Below are 10,756 nucleotides of genomic sequence, written 5' to 3' on the forward strand. Positions count from 1 at the left end.
TTCATGCTGAGGCAGAAAAACAAATTGCAACCAACGCCGCAACCAGCGTACAGATCCCGGCAGACGCCTTCACCGGCTCTGGCCAATTCAGCAACCATGTAGTCTACCAGTGCGCCCCGGCCGGCTTCTGGCTTCAGCTGCATGATATTGCCCTCCAAGCATTTCGCTCATGTTCCGCCATTAAAGCTGACAATTTCACCAAGCTCACACAAGGCAAGGACGAGGACTTCTCCGCCTTTGTCTCCCGCGTCCTCCAAGCCTGTGAGCGCAAAGTCGCAGACCCTCAAGCCCAGATAGCCCTTGCCCGAGAACTCATCTTGCAAGGCGCCAACCCCATCTGTAAACAGGCCATTGTTCCCGTCAGAGAGAAGGCAATTCATGACTGGGTTCTAGCCTTCAGTGGCCTAGATATGCATACTGCCGCGCTTACACAGGCCTTTTCGGCCACCATGGCGCTGAATGCAGGCTGCTTTAAATGCGGCAATACTGGGCACTTTGCCAGAGAGTGCCCTGAGGCACCCAGGCTGCCTGCTACCATGGCCACTCCCCCCCCCCCCCCCCCCCGCCACTTCCACCTCAGCGGCCACCCTGCCAGGGGCCTCCCACACCCTGCCCCCGTTGTGGCAAGGGTTATCATTGGGCCTGAGACTGCCGCTCTAACAGCGCGCCGCAGCCTTTAAACTCCACCAGGGGCAGGCCTCAGCCCCGTGCCCAAGAGGCACGCCCCCAGCTGATGCCCGGCCCCAAACCATAATGTGGACCGTGCCCGTCTCCCTCGAGAAGCCCCTCCGAAGCTTTAAAATTAACAACCGCTGGTACCAAGGCACGCTCGATTCCGGGGCTGAGGTATCCTGTTTCCCTGCCCACTATGCCACCCAATGGGCAGTCCAAGACGGGCCTTCGGTGTCGGGGCCACTGGCACATCCCCCTCTCTCCGAACCTCTCTCCCTATAGAATGGGAAGATTCCGAGGGACGCCGTGGTACCTTTAAACTGCTATTCCTGACCACCATTGACCAAATACTACGGGGCCGAGATGTCCTAGAGGCCTGCAGAGCTGTCATCACCACGCAGCCCCCCCCAATAACTTGCGCCACTGCTCGTTTAACACCTCCTGCACCCACTCCTCTGCAATGGGATACTGAGGAGCCTATCTGGGTGGAGCAGTGGCCTTTACCTTCCCATAAACTTGCCGCCCTCAGAGCGCTCGCAAGTGAGCAACTCAAGGCTGGTCACATTGAACCTTCCACAAGTCCGTACAACTGGCCAGTTTTTGTTATTCAGAAAAAATCCACTGGCAAGTACCGGCTCCTCCACGACCTCCGCGAAATTAACAAGCATATCTTGCCTATGGGGTCACCCCAACCTGGCCTCCCACACCCCGTAGCTGTTCCGTGCCATTTCCACGTGGCCACCATTGACATTAAGGACTGCTTTTTCTCTATCCCACTCCATCCACAGGACTGCCAGCGCTTCACCTTCACGGTACCCCTCCCTAACCACTCAGGTGCCTCTGATAGATACCAGTGGAGGGTACTCCCTCAAGGCATGCGCAACAGCCCTGCCATTTGTCAGGGCTATGTTGATTGTGCTGTCGTGCCACTACGGCCTTGGGCGCGCATTATTCACTATATGGATGATATCCTCGTAGCATGCGAGGAGGCAGAGAAGCTCCAAATAGTTCTCGGCATGCTACTAACTAACCTTGCTGACATAGGTCTTACCATCCAGCCTGAAAAGGTCCGGGTTGAACCGCCATTCACATTTCTGGGCTTCCAAATTGACAGGTACGTCACACCAGCAGTTCCGCAGCTCACTGTCCCAGAGCGCCTCTCCCTCACTGAACTGCAACAACTCTGTGGTAATATTAATTGGGTTCACTCCGCTCTGCCTATCACCACGGCCCAGCTCCAGCCACTCTTTGCCCTTTTGCAATCAGACTCGGGCCCAGCCTCCGCCCTAACACGGCGTATCAGGCTCACCCCAGAGGCCAGGGCCGCAATTAAGGCCGTTAACAAGGCATTAGACAAGTGCTGCCTGCACAGGTTTGACCCCAGCCTGCCTTTGCTGGCTTTGATCCTGCCCACTCGAGGTACACCCACTGGAGTCCTCTGGCAGACTGGCCCGCTGCTCTGGCTCCATCCAGCCAAGAGCAGGCTGCGTAAGATCTGCCCTGCTGTCAGGTTATGGATCAGCTTAGCCTCAGACTTAATCACCCTAGCTATCCATACCTTTGAGGTCAAACCTGCCACCATCATCTGGCCACTAGACGCCAAGCAAACCGACCTCCTCATACGAGACAACGAAGACATGCAGGTCCTACTAGAAGGGTTCTCGGGTAACTCTGACAATCACTACCCCAGCCATAAGTTACTGCAAGGAATCACCAAGCTTCCCTTTCAGAGCCCCTTCCACCCCTTCCCTACTTCCAATCCTATCCTGTTTGTCACCACTGTGTTCACAGACGCTTCCACCACCAAATTCGCCATGGTTGTTTACCAACCAGCCGTGTTAGAGCCCAAGGTTTTCACCCACATCAACTCGCATTCTCTGCAGGTGGGAGAATTACTGGCTGTATGCCTTGCCCTGCATACCTTCCAGGCTCAGCCAGTCAGCATCTTCACTGACAGTCTATATACCCTCCAAGTCTGTCGGGTCCTAGCACTCTCCACCTTCTTCCCGGGCTCTACGCCCATCGACGAAGCCCTTGCCAGCCTGCAACGTCTCCTTGAACACCGTCAGGCTCCCTGGTACATTGCACATATCAGGAGTCACTCCGGCCTGCCCGGCCCCCTCACTTCGGGGAACGAGACAGCCGATCGGGCAGTTTCCATATCTACTGCCCAGCCCACTGGAGATACAGTCAACCAGGCCAAAACACTGCACCCCAGGTTTCACTTCTCGGCAACCTCACTTCGTCACCTATTGGGCCTGCCCATTGAAACCTGTAAACACTTGGTACGCAGCTGTAAAACCTGCGCCCCCTTTCTGCCCCTTGGGCCGCTACAGCCACAGGGGGTTAATCCCCGCGGGCTCAAGCCCAATTCGAGATGGCAATTGGATGTCACACATGTCCCATCCTTCGGGCGCCTCAAATATATGCATGTGGCCATTGACACCTTCTCTGGCATGTGTTACCCAGTACCCCTTGTGGGAGAGACCGCCAAGCATTGCATTAAGGCATAGCACCAGGCTATTCTCTTCATGGGAGTTCCATGGGACCTAAAAACTGACAACGGGCCAGCCTATCGCAGTACCTCCTTTACCGCCTTCCTATGACTTCACAATATAACTCATCACTTTGGGATCCCCTATAACCCACAAGGACAGGCTATAGTTGAGAGCGTTCACCGCCGGCTCAAAATACAAATTCAAAAAGAGAAAGAAATGCTTCCCCAAGAGCAACCAAGTGACCTAGTCACTGCATCTTTAATATTCTTCAATATACTCACCTTTGACAAAGAGGGATTATCCGCTCTCCATAGGCACTGGGGGCCCTCCTACCGGCCCACACAAGCCCCCTTTGTTTATTGGAAAGACCCAGAAATCAATACTTGGAGGGGGCCCTGCCCCCTCCTCACCCAAGGGAGAGGGTTTGCTTGTGTTTTCCCAGATGATGCCCCCCAACCCATCTGGATCCCGGGACGCAACATCCACCCTGCACCCGCAGACCCAGCGCCTGACAAGGAGGGAACACCGACGACTGAGGCACCTAACCCACCAGATGAGGCGCTTCGTTCTGGACGACCCAATTCCTCCAACAGAAGAACAACTGCTCCTCAATCTCTATCGCCGAGTCCGAGCACAAACTCCCCTCCCGCCTAACCAGCCCATCAACCTTGTAGCCCTACTAATCCTCCTTCTCTCCGCAGCCACTGCCCTGCCCACTTCATGACCCATGTGGGCTGCAGTCCGTCACCCTCCTGGCTTTCTTTTCCTCACCCCTGAAAGCCCTACCTACCCCAAGATTTATCATACTAACTCTTCTCTGCAGCTACCGTGCAACCTGAAGGAAGCGCTCCAATCTGTTACATTCAATGTCATTTACCCCCCCTCCAGATGCTCTCCTATTCACCTTTTTCCCTAACACCACAGGGTCTAATACAACTACGAGCAGCACCGGAGATCCAGTCCCCGACCTCTATCAAAATGCCCTTATATTCACCCCCTCCACCAGGGGAGACCTTTTCCCGACCGCAACTGGCGCCGACGACACCTCAGGCACCTTTCTGCTTAAATTGGCTAGTTTATTCTCCCCGTCTTCCCTCATTGCATATGGGTCTATTGGACTCCTTTGTATTCTTCTTTTCCTCATCTTCTATGGTGTGCGCCGCATTCTGCTGTCTCTCTGAGATACCCAAAATCAGCAGAAACTAATAGCTGCAGCCACATTGGCCATAAACAAAAAGAGAGGGGGAGATGAGGTGAGGCAGGCTGAAGTCTGGCTGGCAAGCATAGCCGCCCAGTGGGGGATATGCGCAGCCCACCACTCGGGTGTAGGGCAGCTGGAACGGGTGAACTGCCCTCAGCCATGGAACAGGTGCACTGCCCTCGGCCCCGCCCAGGCAACCGACACCAGCTTGCTGATAGCCAGCAGGAGCTGCCTATGCTCACATCCCCCCTCCCGCACTGTCAAGCCGCAGCACAAGCTGCACCATAAAAGGCAAGGAACTAGTCCCTACCAATCACTCCCAGCCCCGTTCCCCTTTCCCGCCGGTGCCGCCCCTTCACCAACCTAGAATCTGCCTCTTCCCCCCACCAACCTCTTGCCACCGCCAATCCAATCCCCCTTTGGCCACAGCCAATCAGTCCCCTGCTCACTCCCCCGTAACCCTGTATAAACACATGTACTTCCCTTGATAAATTAGACCTGCGTGCTCACCTCGTCTCTGTGGTGGTTTCTCTGGCCGCTCGCCCTCCACGCCTGCGAGCCCCCGCAGGAGCCTAGGCCTCTCCTGCCCTGTCGTCCACCGGACAGGACGTACCGACCGCAAGCATTATTCACAATTGCTAAATTATGGAAACAACCTAAGTGTCTGTCAACCAATGAATGAATAAATTAGATATGTGGTATATTCATATGATGGAATATAGTTCAGCTGTAAGAAGAAATTAATTGAGGAAATTAATTTATGAGGACCATTGAGGATATGAGGTTGAGTGAAATAAGTCAGGCATAAAAGGAAAAATATCGTATAGACTCAATGGTATAAATTAAGTACAATGAGTAGACTTATAGAGTTAGATTATGAAATGTAGGTTGGTGGGAGATGGAATGTGGGATGTGATAGGAGAGAAGATTCTGGATGGTTTAATAAGGTCAAATATATATATATATATATGTCATAATTGTTGGGCTTAATGCTTTCACATTATAATGAATATAACACTGTTGATTTATGGATATGATTGTAGCTGAAATGAGTACTCTAGGACTATTACTTTAGTTGGAGGACAGCAGAAGAGTAATATTAGGAATGTCTAACAATGATTTTGGAAATGAATGAGGATTGCAGCTAATGATTAAATACAGGAATATTCTTCTACTACAGGGTGTTAAGAATGTGGTTAGGCATGGTAAAAATTAACAATAAAATTTGGGGAGTTTAGTTAGCCACAATATTGTAATGTTTTTGTAGCAAAACCAAAGTTGTACTATATTAATTCTAAAGGTAAAATAAATATGGGGTTTGGTTATGTGAGATATGAATATGATTAAGCATTATTTGTCCTCTTCATTTTTTTCATTAATAAGGAGACCTTGACTATGCCATTTAACTAATCTGTGTTTGTCTGTGTATCTTTCTGAACACTAGAAGAATAACTGAGTTAGCCGGTGGAATTCAATGAGATAAAAGTGCCTGAAAAAGATTATTATAGGAATAATGTTTTCATAACTTGTTCAGCTGCATTTTTGTTTCTTTATTTTTCATGAATTTGAAATAAAGTTTTTATTTTAAAAATAAAATAAAAGAATTATTGATGTGCTATTTTGAATATGTCATCAAATTTTGTTTTTTTAGGTTGATGAATTTTTAATATTAAGTTTTATCTATTGCATTTGTTAATCATACCTCTTTTTATTATATTGCTAGGGATTTCTCTTGGAGATAAAATTTGCATCTTCAATTAATTTTAGTGCACTTTGAATTATTATTGTAGCTCATATTCATTCAAGATAGCAGTACAGACATTACAAAACCTCATTTGCTGAAAGACTTTTTGAAAAACAAGCAAAACAGATAGAAAGCGGACTTTCACTCTCATTGTGGGTCCTTGGCTATCTTCTGGAGGCAGCAGTGTAACCTCTAGGTGTATCTGGAGTGCATGTATGTTGTTTTCCATCTGTCTGGTGGTGGTATGAAAGACTGATCCAAAACACTCATTGCTCAGTTGCTTTCTCAGAATTTGCACTACAACTCTTGTACAGCTGAAGCACTATATGGAACAATTATCACAGTGGCATGGAGCAAAGGATCCCTGACTTTATGACACAAAATATGCCTAGACTTTAGAGAGGCATTCTTCTACTAATTAAGAGGGGGATTTTTAAGACCACAAGCAACACACCAGGACAAACCAGACTGAGAAAAGAACAGTGTCCCACACTTTCACATGAGACTGATATTCTTGATAGGAGGGCTAACACTAAACTTTGAATGTGAGGACGATACAAAAAAGAACTATTTTTTCAAGACAGCATTAGGTTTATTTTTCTGTTGTTTGTATGTTTTTTTTAATCTCCTTTTACTCAATCTGATACATGTCCACTTGATAGATATAAGCTTATGAAACCTAACAGCTCAGGGACTAAAGCTCAAAGTTAAAGCATTAAAATATTAAAATGTACAGTGTGCAAGAAAGGTGTTTCCAAAAATCAAGGAAACATAAATAATGACCCTTGGAAAGGAACATGATAAAAATCCAGACACAATCAATAAAGAAAACCAGACTTTGGACATTCTGTTCAATGACATGAATAAATGATCCTCAATATGCCTAAACTGAGAAAGTAAAAACACACAAAGAGTTAAAGGATCTCATAAAACAATGAATGCACAATATGAGAATCTCATTAAAGAGAAAGAAATTTTTAAAAAGGAACCAAAGAAATATATTAGAATTAATGAACACAATAAGAAATGAGAAATTACCTAGAGGATTTCAAGAGCAGATTAGGGCTAATGAAAGAAATAGCCAGTGAATATAAAATAAAATAATTGAAATTTTTCATTCCAAGGAGCAAAAAGTAAAAAGGCCGAAAAGAAGTTAACGTAGCATAAGAGACCTATGAAACACTTGAAGTCTACTAATATATGCATAAATATATGCCTCAGAAGAAGAAAGAGAGAATGGATCAAAAGGAATATTGAAAGACATAATTGGGGAAGCAGATTTGGCCCAATGGACAGGGCATCAACCTACAACATGGGAGGTCCAAGGTTCAAACCCAGGGCCTCCTGACCCATGTGATGAGCTGGCCTATATGCAGTGCTGATGCACGCAAGGAGTGCCCTTCCATACAGGGATGTCCCCCTCGTAGGGGAGCCCCATGCACAAGGAGTGCACCCCATAAGAAGAGCTGCCCAGTGCAAAAAAAGTGTAGCCTGCCCAGGAATGGCACCACACACATGGAGAGCTGATGCAGCAAGATGACTCAACAAAAATGAGACACAGATTCCAGGTGCCTCTGACAAGAATACAAGCAGACACAGAAGAACACACAGAGAGCAGCCAACTGGGGGTGGGGGTGGGGAAAGGGAGAAAAATAAAAAAATAAATAAATAAAAGACATAATTGGGAAGTGGTTGTGGCTCAACTGATAGAGCATCTACCTATCATACGGAGGGTCCAGGGTTTGATACCCAGGACCTCCTGACCCATGTGGTGAGCTGGCCTATGTGCAGTGCTACCGTGCTCAAGGAGTGCCGTGATACGCATGGGTGTCCCCTGTATAGGGGTGCCCCACATGCAAGGAGTGCACCCTACAAAGAGAATCACCTCCCATGAAAAAAACACAGCCCCACCCAGGAGTGGCACCACACACATGGAGAACTGACACAGCAAGGTGACGCAACAAAAAAAGTGACACAGTTTCCCAGTGCCACATGACAAGAATGCAAGTGGACACAGAAGAACACACAATAAATGGATGCAGAGAGCAGACAATGGGGGGGGGGGGAAGGGGAGACATATAATAAAATAAATCTTAAAAAAAAATCATGATGGCAGAAAACTTCCCAAATTTAATGAAGACATGAATATACACATTCAAAAAACTCAGCTAAACATATACAGAACTATGCCCAAATGCGTTGTCATTTAACTGGGGAAATATAGATGATAGAGTTCTGGAAGGTGCAAGAAAAAAGTAACAATTTATGAGAAATAAACTTCAGATTTCACACTAGAAATATTTAATGGATAAAGTCACTTGAACAAAATATTTTAAATGTTTAAAGAATTGTCAACTAAGAATTTTATATTTAGGAAAACTGTCTTAAAAATGAAAGAAATTTTCTCAGTTTGCCACTGACTGTGAATGCAAAACCATAAATGGGCTGACTTTTTAAATGATAACTTTATTTTGCATAGAATCTTATGTTTCCAAGGCCATGAAATGTCCAAATCAGGGCATCAACAGGTAAGTCTTACCAAAGTCAAGTACACTTGATCCTACCATCCAGACATAGCAATATGGCAGCCTATCTCTGCTGAGGCCCCTGCCTTCCCCTTTGGACTCACCATCTCCCAGAGCCCAGCTGTGGGTGTTCAGGAATGTAGCTTTAGTTTTCAGCTTTAAGCTGATCCATGGGCCCAGCCTTTTGGTTCCTCATGCTTCAAATTTGGCTGCTTGCAATCCTCAAGTCCATTCTCTCTCATGAAAGATGGCAGTGGCTCCCTTTTTCTAAGTCTCTCTTTTCTCAGTTTATAGAAGTCCCAGCAAGAGGGCTAAGATCTAACCTCATCATGCCTCACAAATGTGGCCCAATCAAATGCCCTAATGTGATCTAATTGAAAATGTTCTATACAAAGTGGATATAATGCAATCAAAGAATTTCCAAAGGAATGGATTATTTTGGGGGTTTCAGAAAGGAATTTAAAATTGTCACAGAGATTAAGAGACATTCCTAAGTAAACGAAAATTCAGGGAACACATCACTAGTAGACCTGCTGTATAACCAATGAGAAAGGGAGTTTTTCAGATTGAAAGAAAAGAACACTGGACAATGGTTTGGGGGAATAAAATAATAAATATTATGTTCGAGGTAACCATATAGGTAATTGTAAACCCTAGTATTATTTTATTTTATCTATGTAACTCACTTTTTATTGTTAGGAGTTATAAAATATAAATGCACAAATGTAATGATAAATTTTTAACTTATCACATGTAATGTGTAAAGATAAAATATATAAAATGTAAAACAAAAAAGTGATTAATGGAATGATATAAGAACAGTATTAATGTGGTATTGCTGTAGATTGCTGTAGATTTAGTGTGTTATACTTAAACTCCATGGTAACTTCAACAAAAATATTTAAAAATATGCAAAAAAAAAAAAAGAGAAGGGACTCAAAATAGTTATTGGCAAATATCAAAAATTATGAAAGTAGGCATTAATGGAGGATTAGAGAGTGAAAGAGGTAAAATACTTTAAATAACAAAAAAAAAAAAATGACAGAAGAGTGTCCTGCATTATCAGTATATACCTTAAGTACAAATAAGTTAAACTCTCCAATGGAAAGGAAGCTTTTAGAAAATAGTTGGAGAAACATTACACAACTATATGTTGTTTACAAGAGACCATCTTAAATTTAATGACACAAGTAGGTTCAAAGTGAAAGGATGGGAAAAATATTCCATGAAAACAGTTTAAAAGAATCATCTGGGGAAGTTATATTAATTTCAGATAAAATTGACTTCAAGACCAAAACTATTACAAGGGGTATAGATAGACCTGTCATTTTAAATGTTTCACAACAATGTAAGCTGTTCGTAGTGGGACCATGTATGAGAATCCTATATGATAGGCATGATTGTTTTATTTAGTAAACTCACAACTTCTCTAGTAAATATAAAGAAAAGACATAACAAGTATAAATATATAAACACCTAAAGAGTAGAGCCCCACATTATATGAAACTAATATTGACAGATTTGCAGGGAGAAATTAATGGTTTTACAGTAATAGTAGCTTCCTCTCCCAGCTATCCTCTCTCCCAGCTATCCTCTCACCCAGTGTGTTGAGTGCCTGTCAGCCTACTCTTCACAGACACAGTTCCTTTTTCTCCCAGGGTGAGTCAGTGTGACAGCCTGCCTGATGATCTCCTCTACCACATCTCTGGAGGCCCTTCAGCACCAGCTAGCATCTCTCCTTTCCCCAGAAAGAGTTGCGATCCAGTCAGCTCACATGATCTTCCCTTCCTCTACTCTCTCTCCCTGTGCTGGTTGGGTCCTGATTTCCACATGGGTTTTCCCCACTGCTCCCCCACCTACAGAGCCTGTGGGCACTGGGAGGCACCCCTGGTCACCTGGTGGCTTTTCTCAGTCTGGGAGTCAGCTGAGCACTGTTCTTCCAGCCAAATCACTTCCCTAGCTTCCCTAAACCTGAGTCATCTGAGTGCTGTCTTACCTCTCCTATTTCATGTAGCTTTCCTCTCCCTCAGACAACTGGGTTCCCTAACTCCAGTTGCCCTGTCTGATCGTCCCCATGGTCCTACATTTTTCCTTTTCCCACATAAACCTACCTATA

Source organism: Dasypus novemcinctus, chromosome 10 (assembly GCF_030445035.2).
Source record: "Dasypus novemcinctus isolate mDasNov1 chromosome 10, mDasNov1.1.hap2, whole genome shotgun sequence".
Classification (NCBI taxonomy): domain Eukaryota; kingdom Metazoa; phylum Chordata; class Mammalia; order Cingulata; family Dasypodidae; genus Dasypus; species Dasypus novemcinctus.